Source organism: Trichoplusia ni, chromosome 2, assembly GCF_003590095.1.
Source record: "Trichoplusia ni isolate ovarian cell line Hi5 chromosome 2, tn1, whole genome shotgun sequence".
NCBI classification, from domain to species: domain Eukaryota; kingdom Metazoa; phylum Arthropoda; class Insecta; order Lepidoptera; family Noctuidae; genus Trichoplusia; species Trichoplusia ni.
Genome location: NC_039479.1, coordinates 4,279,872 through 4,292,600, shown reverse-complemented (window position 1 = coordinate 4,292,600; position 12,729 = coordinate 4,279,872). Strand labels below are relative to the sequence as shown.

Genomic DNA, 12,729 nt, shown 5'->3' with positions numbered 1-12,729 from the left:
TTTTCTATACCAACAAATAATACATAAAAAACATTTTTCGTTTATTAATAACAGAAATTGTAAACTCAGTTCAATCGAAACAATAAAATATTGTAACAAACTCGTATACAGTACAGTCGCGTGGACGATGGCGTGATAATTTAATTAATCCACTTGTTATCGCGTCCGCTGAGTGTCGACATTCCACATTGTTGCGGGCCTCACCTATTGACACGCTCGGTCACATTCAACCAACTGTATTCACTGAGCTTTTAGGGCACATTTACACCATACATTTCTATACCGTTCGAATCCCACTGTCGTTGAGTGTAGATAGTATTATTGAGTACAAATCGTTAATCAAACATAGTTATATTTTGATCTCGTTTGTAAATTAATGAGGAGTTAAACTGACTTTAATGGCATATGAAATGAAAAAGAAATGATTTATACTGTAAGATGTGATCTATGATCTCTTATACAAGTCCTTTCATTCATTAAAGCTCGTTTTAGTTGATAATATAAACGACAAATATTTTATGAATAAAAAAGCAACAAAAAAATCTTGTATGCAGAAGCGCCCTTATGTGTGCATTCAATATTATATAAACCGATGTATAATTTTACATACACGTATAGTGTATACATACATATATGTATCCAGGAAGGTATGGAGCCGACTGTAATTGTTTGTTTATATATTCTGTCGATATTTGTTCGCGGCTCATTATTTTATGTGACGTTCGGTACGTTTGTGTAAATATCGACATATCGCTCGCAAAGTGACGAGTGTCTCGCGGTTAAGTATTTATTTAACGTACGATTGATGTTTAACGAGCGGTTTTTCATGCTGCTGTAAAGAATATTTTGATTTTGTAAATATACGTTGAATCTTTAAAGCTGTGAAATGCCTACCTCATTTTCATGAAAGGTACCTTCTTTTTTTTTCTTGTATTTCTTTGTCCATTTATTTAGCCCCTGCCATTCGTGTTTTTTACATTTTAGTATTCCACAACAATGATTTGGTATTTGGTAGTCATAAAAACAATTACAACAGTAACACCTTTTTCGACCAAACCACATTATTTGAATATGACTTGATAAACATCTTGGAGAGGCCTATGTCCAACAGTGGACTGCGATAGGCTGATGATGATGATGAAACATCTTTATCACGTCGCTCGTCAGAAGTGCGTTCAATTCGATAAAAATCATTAGTATTGGTTTGTAGTAGGGCGTGATCTGTCTACCCACAGTATTATTTGTCGGGGCACTTTGTTTTTACGCCTACTTCTGTCGCGCGTGTTTCTCCTTAATCAAAAGGCGTCCGGGCACGAAGCAATTTGGCTGGCCGTCCGCGCGGGCAATAAGGAGTGAGCGCTATTAAAACAAGCGCAAATAAAGCAAATTGAAAACGGCACCGCTTCCCCCTTCGAGAGGGCCAGCCCGGCCCCGCGACCTCGCGCTCCCCGCAAAAACAACGGACTGTCGTCTGGAGAAACCTTTTGCTCCATCCAACTGCCACGCTTGTCTCCAAACTATCGATACGTGTACCGTTACACGACACCGACATATAATGTCCAGTTTCTACTCTTAATGCTTGAAACATTTACTGAAAATAATTTCTCTATTTGAAAAACTATTTTTCTTGGAACGTATTTAACAGCGCAAAAGCTCTCTTATAAAAAGAACAAACGGCTATCAAACAGAATTAAAATTGAAAATAAGAATAAAAACTAGTTAATAAAGAGATATTAAAGCGCAAAATTAAAAATGTAACCTTTTTTAAAATAAAGCAAATACGATACTGCTTGTTTCAAACAAGTTCTTTGTCAATTTAATTTCTCGTGTGTTCGCCTAACTTCATATTCGAAAGTGCTCTTTGCCTCTGTCTATTCCATTATATTAACTGTGACGTAATAAAAATATTAAAAAATATTGCAATCTTCCTCTTACAAGCTGCGACAGAGCCTTTAGTCGACGTTGAAAGAGTTTATTTAATGATATCTGGTTAATGCAAGTTTTATAAAATACGTAGAAGCTTTTAGCTCTTACTTTATTGGCGTTTAAGATCGTCTTATCTTGACAAAATGTTGAATATTATATTATGTGACAATAAAAGTGGGTTGCTACTCACAGAACTTAAGTAAAAGAATACGTAATGAAACGATCTAAGTTGTGTATACAAGTTAATACAAAAAAATCTAAGAACTTAATTAATCGAATCGACATATGAATACAAAATGGATATAAAAGAATCTTACACGAAACCACAGACACATTCAATAATTGTATCAGTAAATAATATTCCCTTTTACATAATACAATACAAAAACCAACCATTTCTGAGGCAGAATGTAATTTATCCAGGCACAATATCGAAAAAACAGAAGCAAGAGAAGTTTGACAGGGATGTTAATAACAATGCGTAATTTAATTAACTACGGGGAATTTTAATTAACTATTCGTTTCTGACCAGACTTTACCAACATGCATATTTTTGTGCATGCATTGTTTTCATGCTGCGAAACTCTGCATTTCAGTTAGTAATTTTAGAAAGTATTCCTGATTTAAGCTTTGCTTAATATTGGAATTCTTCTTCAATGAATAGATAGTTAATGAACTATGATTTTGTTCATTTTTGTAAAATTGTTTTTTAGGTCCAATACTGATGATATAATAAAAACTCTTACACAAATCGAAAGGTACCATTTTGATGATTATCGGTTCGGATCGGATTTACGGCATCTGGTTAAATTTGGTTATGAAACAATCTTATCCCGGCCATCCATGTTACATAATTAGGGTCACAATTGCGGTCTACAAAACGTTTCCGTGTCAATTAAGTGCAATGTGTTAATAAGTGCGTGGCCAGTGTTTGCGGAGGGCTAACCCTCAGCTTGGTTGCGGACGCGGTCATGTTACGCCGTTCGGCGGTTCACTCGGGACCCTGCGGCCGGGCAGAATCGGCGACCGAGTGACGAGCGGCTCCCCGCATAAATCTCCGCGACCGCCAATTAAGGCCCGCCCCGACAGTTTGTCTACGACGCCGCCCTGATTGCTTTCACTGCGACACAGCCTCTCTACATCCATGCTGAGACAACTCTTAAATTGACGAATATACGGTGCCAATAAAATACGAAATGCCCTTAAGATATTCTCGGAGGTGCTGTTTTTTTGCATGTTTTATTTCCTGATTTGTTAACTTTATATTTAGAAATATAGCGGTGGGGCAGTTCACTTTTTCATAATAAAACATATTCGAAATAAGATATATGTATGTATACCTACTGAAATTGTACACCTATGTCTTCCAACATTTTCATGAGCTCAAAGAAGCTTCTTTTCATATCACTAAACAAACGCAAACGCTTGTATTGCTTTCTGATCTACAGATTTACATCTATCTTTTCTCTTCTTGCATTCAATTACGAATGTGACTTCTGACATTGGGTGCACCCCTGTTCCCATTTATAACAGCCCCGTGCCCTTGTCGAAATCGATAACCCTTTGTTTGTACATCCAACGATACATAAAAGCTATTGGTTTTGTGACGTTTCTTTTCAAATATTTTCCGGAAAGTATAGCAATCGTGTCTATAATTATATTATTAAGTTTGAGTATCATGCGTTTGTCAAATGGCAGTCATGAATACTTGAAATAAAACATAAGTGGATCATATAATCATCGTTACTGATCTAGTTACTTAAAAGCGGAGTATTTTTTTTGTTTATGAAAAGTGTGAACCCTATATTTTCTCATGAAGTAGCAGCAATGCATAGCTCGTTACGACTGGTCCAATGACATATAATGCTGTAATATGTGTGCGATTTTATTTATAAGCGTGGTGTGAGAGTTGACGCGGGTGTCGTTAGGGGTGTGCTTCTCGTGTGTCATTTTAAGGATGTGCCAAATTGAAGGCTCCAGCGTTATCGCGAGGGGAGTCTGATTTATGCCCCGAGCCGTGGCGCGCCCCCGCGCCTTCGATTAGAGGTTTATTCACTCGGCCGAGGTCAGTTTTCTTATACGAACGACGCCGTAATATAGCCTTTATTATGAGGGCTACAAAAATAACACGTTAATAATATACTTGGAAATGTCAAAGCTTTGATGCGTTCGCTGCAATATGAGGTCATTTTGGGATTACCGTTTCGAGATCAAAGTAGTTATTTTAATAAGGAACTGCTTACTAAAGTAGATGAGAATTATATGAAGCTATGCTATTGTATAACTTTTTGTTAGTTCTTTTTTCTTACGCCTTATTTTGCCTAAAAGGAATTTTATAAGGACAACGGAAAATTTCCTAAAGTAGAAACATTTCGTAGCATTATTGTAATTCAGTAACGATAAGTTGTAAGCTAGTCAAGTCTAAGATTGATTATAATAGACTGTCCGGAGAATTGTAATCTCTCACTACTAAAACACGTAAATTTTGAATAAGTATAAACATTAACAAGTCATATATACTTTACAGTGCTTTAACAATTTAAAAGTATTTTAAGTCAGACATGAAAAACCTAAAAATGTGCTTCAAGAGGTTCACGCCTCTAACCAACATCGCATGAATGTTCAAATAAGACGTTTCCAGTAACCCAAAACTGAAATAAAGACTGGTGCTCACATATATGAGAGCAGGTGCCAAATAAATGTCATTGTCAGTAACACGCAATAAACGCAGCGTGTCTGGTGCGGCAGTAAACCTGCTTGTCTCAAGTTTGCTGCGGTTTAACGTTCCGCTACGTTGCCGCTGTTATAGTTTTATGTCCGCCACACGCCACGGGACACTCGGATGCGACAATTGTCTTAATTGGAAATGTTCACTCGGAAATTGTACTCATTTTTATATGGCAATTTAAATTTTTATGTATGTTTAATTGCGATAATTTTTATTTGGAGTTGTTTGAGCTATTGAGTATAATTTTTGTTTTCTTTTCATGTTTTCTGTTTTTATTGCATATATTGGACATTTTTCGGCTAAAAGATAAAGAAATTCATTCATCATTTCTACATAAGGTAGAATGTTATGTTGTAAAAACAATAAGGAGTCGTAAGTTGTGTACAAAACGTATGTTTTTCTTCAATTCGACCCAATTCTTACGGTCGCACAAGTCCATTACACGTCCTCACCCTTGTTGCGTCTTTAGTGCGGTTTATCGTCAATGTTTTCGTGGTACTTTGACACTAGGCTGTTGTCGCCACGGGGTCGTCGGTCGTGCCCAGCCGACCGTGCGCCGAATGCGTGATGACGGCTGGCAGCTAGCGTTAATGACGCTCCGCTGAACAACGAACGTATGCCGAAAACACTCCAAACCATCCCTAATAGATCCTTGTAAACTGCCGGAAATACTTCCTGGTCACATCTCTTTACGATTTAACGTCTAATAAAATAACATTTTCTCCTTCGTAAAATACTGTTTGACGTCTGCTGATACTAACCAAACGTTAAAAGATACAGTACCTTAAATCGCTGTTTATACGCTTTGTATCAAAGCGAAAAGAGATCGTTTACCGAAGAAAAGCAAACATGAATATGCAATCGTAAGTTTTTTATACTTGCAAAACGATTACAACCAACACTTTCTAAGTTGTTAACACGTACATAAATCAAAATAATCCGCAATTAAATCGCAAATGAGTGCGATCGGCGTATGTCGTGCCGGCGATTAGTCGCGGCCGTCAGTGAGGCGCCGCGGGCGATGCACAGTGGTTTGAAGTAAACGTGTATTCTATTTACTACACTTTCGTTAATTTCATAAGCCCTTAGTCTCAAATGTTTGCATGAGTTCAATCTATGTATATTACTGTAGCAATTTGTCGTTTTAATATAAGTTCCTTAAATTCCTTAAATTTCACTTATCACTGACAAAAGCTTTTGTCAACATTGATATGAAATACAAATCGTGAATATTTATATGACTACTAGCTGTTGCCACCGGTTCCGCACGCTACAAATCGAAAATGATCCTCAAGGGAATATAAAATCAGGCTAACACCATTTGTTATTTAGGATATAAACTATCAGTGTAGAAAATTTTGTCCAAATCTGTAGTGATTTTTGCATGCAACAGCAACAAAAACATTGATCCATACTTACAAACTTTGCCGCTTATAATATTAGTAAGATAAATATGTTTAAATAACTTTTTGCCCAGCTTTGTACTATGAGCGTCGCACAGGGCGGCGCCACGCTTGACGCCGCTCTCTCATTTGCATCTCCACATAGATGACAACTTGAACACTGGTGGCTGCCTCAAAATTATTACGAATATGTGGATGAAACATTTATGTCACCGTGTGCTTTTTTACTAAACTAACTGAAATAGGATATAACGTATTTATCCACTTGCGGCCATAATATGATTATTTTTAACTAGAAATTGTTTTGAAACTAACTTGGAATGGTTTAATGTCTTCCAGTAAAACACATTTTTTTTATCCAGTCCATGGCACTCCTTCTTAGAGATTTACAGGAAATTTTATCAATCTTCATTAGTATTTTATTGATTGATTTTATGAAACACATTTATGTTTTTATTACACAGCATCTTGTTATAAATGTCCTTCATGTAGAAGATGATGCTGTGTCACGTCGGTTACACGAGAATAGTAATCTAATTATAACTCAATTACATCTACCATTCATCTCCAATCTTGTGACTTCTGTAACTATATATATCTAGTTCTAATTTAAATAGAACACATTCATGTTAATTATTTAAATAAGGAGGTTTGTATACCAGGACGTGCTATGAAGTACACCTAATTCATGAAGTACATATTAACTAACATATCTTAGGCTATGATTAAGGCTAAATATGTCTCAAATATTCCATTTAATTTTAGGTCCCTAATAGTATTACCGTATTCACAGATGTCTCAGTTAATTATCGTCTTTAAGTGTCGAAAATGAAGTGGGAACTAGACAAATAGACTTTAAACGTTACCAAAACCGTCTCGTATGTAAATGCAGCTTTTCGACAATTTACTAAAGAAGTTTCAGAAAAATACGATATTAAAGATACAAAAATCGTGGTTTGTAATTGGTAAAAAGCAAATAAAGAAGACAAAAATATATAATTAAAAATCATCACCGCCCTATTTATCTTCTGCTTCAAACTGTCTTTACCATGTTTTTATTTGTAATTCCAGATAATTTTAATTAGGGAATGCGAGTACCTAGTATTATCCCATAGGTTGCGTCAAAATATATGTGCCAGTAAATTGTTTAACGGCGCAATTACATTAGGTAACTTAATTCCGGACCATCGTAATGAAGTTAACCGTATCTGACAACAGATCACAGCGACACCCTCAATTAAAATCTCATTATGGTTAATACGCAATGGAGTTTACTATTAGAGGGATGCGGCAAAACTTGTTAAGTACAATGACTGAACGACTCACGATTTTGCATTCTGTAATGACAAATTGCTGTTGTCATTATAGCAGTTGTTTTTGCTGAAGAATGTTGCTTTAATTTGCCTGAAAGTTAAAAGAGTTGTTTTACAATGTGGATTGGGATGTAGCAATGAAAAATTGAATTATTTACTTTCTTAGTCAAAAACGCTGAACTACGAATTCTGTTGTTTTTATTTAATTTCTCGGACTCCATTCATTTTGATTAAGCTTTAGTAACTAGATTTCCAACAGTAGATGAAACACAAATTGTTCACGACTTGGTCACGTTATTGTAAAACGAAAACAGAAAACCGAAAGAAAAAATCGTTTATTTTTACCATTTAGAACCTTCATTCATCTATTCATTATTGACAGGTGGCTGAAGTAACTAAGGCTACTTGAATTTTAGAAGAAAATATTTAGTCGTGAAATTCCACGCATCGTAGGGACCACGGGACGTAGTCCCAGGTACAGCTAGTCTAAACTATAAACAATCAATGCACATGACTATAACATATTATACTCAACACTTCAAACTGTCCATTTTCACAAGCACGCGCGTGTTTTAGAGCTTTTTATTTTGATCGAGTGCGGCGGCTGTCTCCCTTCATTTGTATATCATTACGAGCTAGTCTAAGCTCGTGGTGCAGTGACATGTCATTTTCATAATCGACGCTATTGACGGTCTTAACAGTCGCGCGTAAACATGAACACAATATTGACTCGGTGTGTTTTAGGGATGGGTTATTTGCAATTGTTTTTATTTTATGATTATCTTATTGTATAGATATAAGAAGTTTTTTAAGCTTGTTTGACCTTGAAAGGATGAAAATAGGCTCCTATTTTGGGATTTCTGGAAATCCTACTACTGTTATAAAGGCGAAAGTTTGTAAGTATGAATGTATGGATGTTTGTTACTCTTTCACGTAAAAACTACTGAATGGATTTGAATGAAACTTTACCACAATATAGCTTATACATCAGAATAACACATAGGCTACAATTTTTGAGGTTTCTAATGTGAGGTCGTAAAAAACACATTTTTTGCGCTCACATTGCAAACGCTGACTGAATCCTACAAGATAGATAGAAGGCAGATAGATAGATAGAAGGCAGATAGATAGATAGAAGGCAGATAGATAGATAGAAGGCAGGTATAAATTATAACTTATATCTTCTAACCACGCGGACGAAGTAGCGGGCAACAGCTAGTAAGATTATAAAAGGACTACAATAATTGACCTCTAGATTTTTGTGAGAATCAGAAGAAAAAATGTATTGGTTAAAAATCTATATGTCTCCTTATTATAAAATAGTTCAAAAGCAGAAATGAAATAAAAAAGATCCTTATTCCAATAACAGAAAATTGAGCCCAACTAACTCCAATAGCACTAACATCCTATGCCCATATTCCAATTAAATAAACCATCGGAACAATTCAATCAATATAGAACCTGCCAATACATCATGGGCTTGGTAAAATATGTTCGAGGCAAGGATGTCGGATGATCGGTCAAGTGTTGTTTGATCGCGGGCGCGGCTAGACGCTCCTCTGTTTGTCGCCAGTGTTTGACCGCCTTCTTTATGGCCTCCATCGTCTGCCAATACTACCACGTCTAGCGTATTTCCAAATTGATAGAACACACCTTTTACTATAGCATTTTGTTGAATTATGATGTAAATATTAGGGCTAGTCCTTAAGCGATCATTTCTTTCTTTGAACCAGGCCTCTAACATGGGAGGGTTGGAGGTATTATTGGATTCCAAAATAAAATACTAAGGAACGAAAACACCAGCAAAACCAGCCAGTATTATATGAATTTAGAATTCCAAATTCAACATTATTATTAATGTTACACATGTATTCGCAGATTATGCCAATTAGCGTTCGGTTCGGTAAATTCTTTTGTGCATTCGTAACATATGATGTGGTAATATTCCGTTAAACATTCTGTTGTTACGGAAATATTCTACCTGCGAAAATGCCTATTGTATAAAATGTTTCCAGTAAAGCAATTCGACCAACGCCGATAGTATTGTATATTTGCCTCGATTATGTCTGAAAATATTTGGAAAATATTTTAACGTAAATCTCTTACACGTGCGAGTCATTAAAGAATAAAATGTTATACATTTTTTCTGATAAAAGATATTGGGAATAAATTAAATTGTTCTTTTTTAATGATATCTGAGAATAGTTAAGAGGTATTAACCCACAGAAATGTTTTTCGTAATTTCAAAAATGTAATCCCCCTCAAGTAGACTTAAAATAATAAAACAAAAGAAAAGAATATTGTTATTATGTTTTGTTACTAGGTGATTAATAATATAATGTACAACTCATATACTAATGATGAAAGTGCGTCCTGGTATGCTCGTCACTATAGGCCGGCTAGATTTTTATCCGACTGAAACCTGTATACTGCATATAGATTTGATGTAGAGCAACCGAATATCGGTGAGGTTTCGCACCATACAATACGTACGGCGTCGGTATTTGACCAGGTTTCCGTATTGTATTTTGTGCATTCATTGTTGTGAGAGCGCTAGTGCAATTTTTCACAGTATTTGCGGGTGCGGCCGGGGTTCCATTCCCTATGATTTCATTATTTGCTTTCAATCAGCATTGTGAGCCGGCAACACCGCGGCGCCCCCTCCCCTCCCCGCCCCGCCGCCCCCCGCTCTCTCCCGCACTACCGTCTAAAGCGAATTTTGTTTGGTTTCGTTTTCGGATGCTGTTTATTGTTGAGTTACGAAGATTTTTGTGCTATTAAACTCGTGATGCTTTTCGTTTTAAAAATGTTTTTGGTCCCAATGTTATTCTTCAGATATTTCTGCTGATTTTTTGAAAGAATTATGTAGAAAAGATGGCGGTGGTCACTGTAATTTCGATTCTTGAAAAACAGTACGAAATCATAACAATGCAAATGGCAATAAAATTCCAATTTAAGCAAGTGTTAGATATGCTTTTAATATTTAATTTCCCATAAAAATAATAAACAAATATAAAAAAATTATATCCATTATTCAATACTTTGCAACAATACAATTATGATACAAAAATAACGCTCAAGAAATACAGGTGCAGTGTCTTCAAGAAAAGAGAAAATAATTGCTTCAATAATTATTGGTGCGTTGTCATGGACAGGATGATCGCACCAATGAACCGTGCTCGATAGTTTCCGTAAACTTCCAATTAATCTGTTGTCTATGATCGCACCTGGAGTCGTCTGGCGAACTTCCACATCCTTTATGAGATATTAATACTCAACCTCTACTGCTAATTAATGAATTGAGGCGTAATGTCGTTGTGTCACCGTGTTATCTTAATATTTTTCTTAAACAGTAAGTACGTGTTTTATGTACATTAGATTAGATTGAAATATTCTTTATTGTATACCATGGAATTGCAGCAGTGATTCTTAATACTTAAAACTTCATAATTAAAGCAGAAAAGATGACTGATATCCTGAAAATCGTTAAGGGGCAAAAAAATAAATACCAAATATACACTATACTAAATTTTGTTGTAGCCATTTTGTTGTGTGTTGTATTGTGTTATTGTATTACTAGTCAATTATTTTGTGAACTCTCGTGCGTAGAAATTTTCCTCTAATTAGCCATTAACGCCTTTGCAATATTATTTTTGTGAACTACAAGCTTTGTGTAGTGACTAGGGTGACGAATTTTTACAAATATAAAATGATTTTTAATAATTCGGTCGACTGTAGGAGGTTGTTAATAATACATTGAAATAAGTTGATTGATATTTGAAGTACTACTAATGAATGTTGAACTCTAATAATATTATATTTTACCTCTTTCACTTGCGTATGAGTAGGTACTAGATCCCTACTAATATTATAAATGTGAAAGTAACTCTGTCGGTCTGTCTGTCTGTCTGTCTGTTACGCTTTCACGTCTAAACCACTGAACTGATTTTAATAAAATTTGGTACAGATATAGAGTTGACCTTGAGAAAGAACATAGGATAGTTTTATCCCGGACTTTTGAAGAGTTCTCTTTTAAACGCGATATAACTGACCTCGACGCGGGCGAAGCCGCGGGCGAAAAGCTAGTAACTTATAAACATACTTATTATATCTCTTAATACATACACAACTATACCCAGACAAAGAACAGATGATCGTCCTCATTACGCAAACATTTGTCCTGGGTGGGAATCAATCTCCGGTATAGCAGTCAGGGATATTAACCACTAGACCAATAGGAATGTGTAGTCAAGACTATAACAAGAAAGTAACCTATTTTATACGAACTCATTTTGCATAAATTCCTAATTTGAAGGTTTTATACAACTATTTTACTTAAATCATAACTTTAAAAGTGCCGTATACCGTAAATGTTTGTACAGAAATCTAAATTGAATTTATAACATTTTGCGTCGTTCATTTTAAACGTTTGTATCGAAAAGAAGCCGAGAGCAGGGAAGTGAGAAATGTTTGATATTGTTACGTCGCCGTCTCGGCCACGCTAACCGATGAATCCTTATCGGGACGCAATTGGAAAGAATCCTTGCAATGCTTTATACGCGGCCTTTACATACGTAAATATTGCTTTTTCGTCAATCTATGCTTGTTATATCACGCTTTGCAAAAGCGCTATGTACTTTAATATTATAATAAATTAGAATAATAAAGGATTACCTTAGTGGCACTATCTCTATGTCATGTGGATGGTTCCACAACGCAAGCGAACACATGTGAATTTTCTTTCCACAAAGAAAACATAATGTCCATATCTTTATTCTGCGTCATTCTAGTCCACTAATGGTTTCCTATCGGCGTTAAATCTCGATAGACGGCGATATGCATAAAACGGCTGCGGTTCGGATGCCGGAGCAGCGGTTCCATTAAGGTTACATACGACAATTGTTGCCGTTTAAGGATCGGAAGTCGATCGCAATATTATCGTTTAGTGTTATGCCCGGTGACAAGGAAAAGCTCTCTGGGCGAGGCGCGCCCCCTGACGTCGCCTGCGGTGCGCCCTGGTACCCACTCTCGAGACTCCGTGTCGATATTGCACCTCTTTATTTTACAGTTTGCGCGCTCAGTACCTGATTATATTGCAATCAATCCGACCTTACATCGTAACGTCCTTAAAGTTTGTTTTTTTTTGCTCAAGCTCATTGTTAATTTACCGAATTTCATCTCTTCATTTCTTTTAGTCTAATTTACATGTATAGTGGAGGACATATTCCAAAGCGTTATTAATAGATGCAGTGTAATAGGGTAACGTCTGCGGCACACTATTTCGCTTTGCATTTATCTTGATGGTTTCTTTTAAAGTTTCTCGTTTGTTCCCGTGTAGGGCTTCCTCTGCGCTGGCTTT

The 12,729-nt window shown here is 36.0% G+C and overlaps 1 protein-coding gene across 3 annotated transcripts in view; it reads left to right on the top strand.

The window, feature by feature from the left end:
- LOC113504270 overlaps positions 1-12,729 on the top strand; it is a 79,322-nt gene that overhangs the window by 45,725 nt on the left and 20,868 nt on the right. The window lies entirely within an intron of this gene.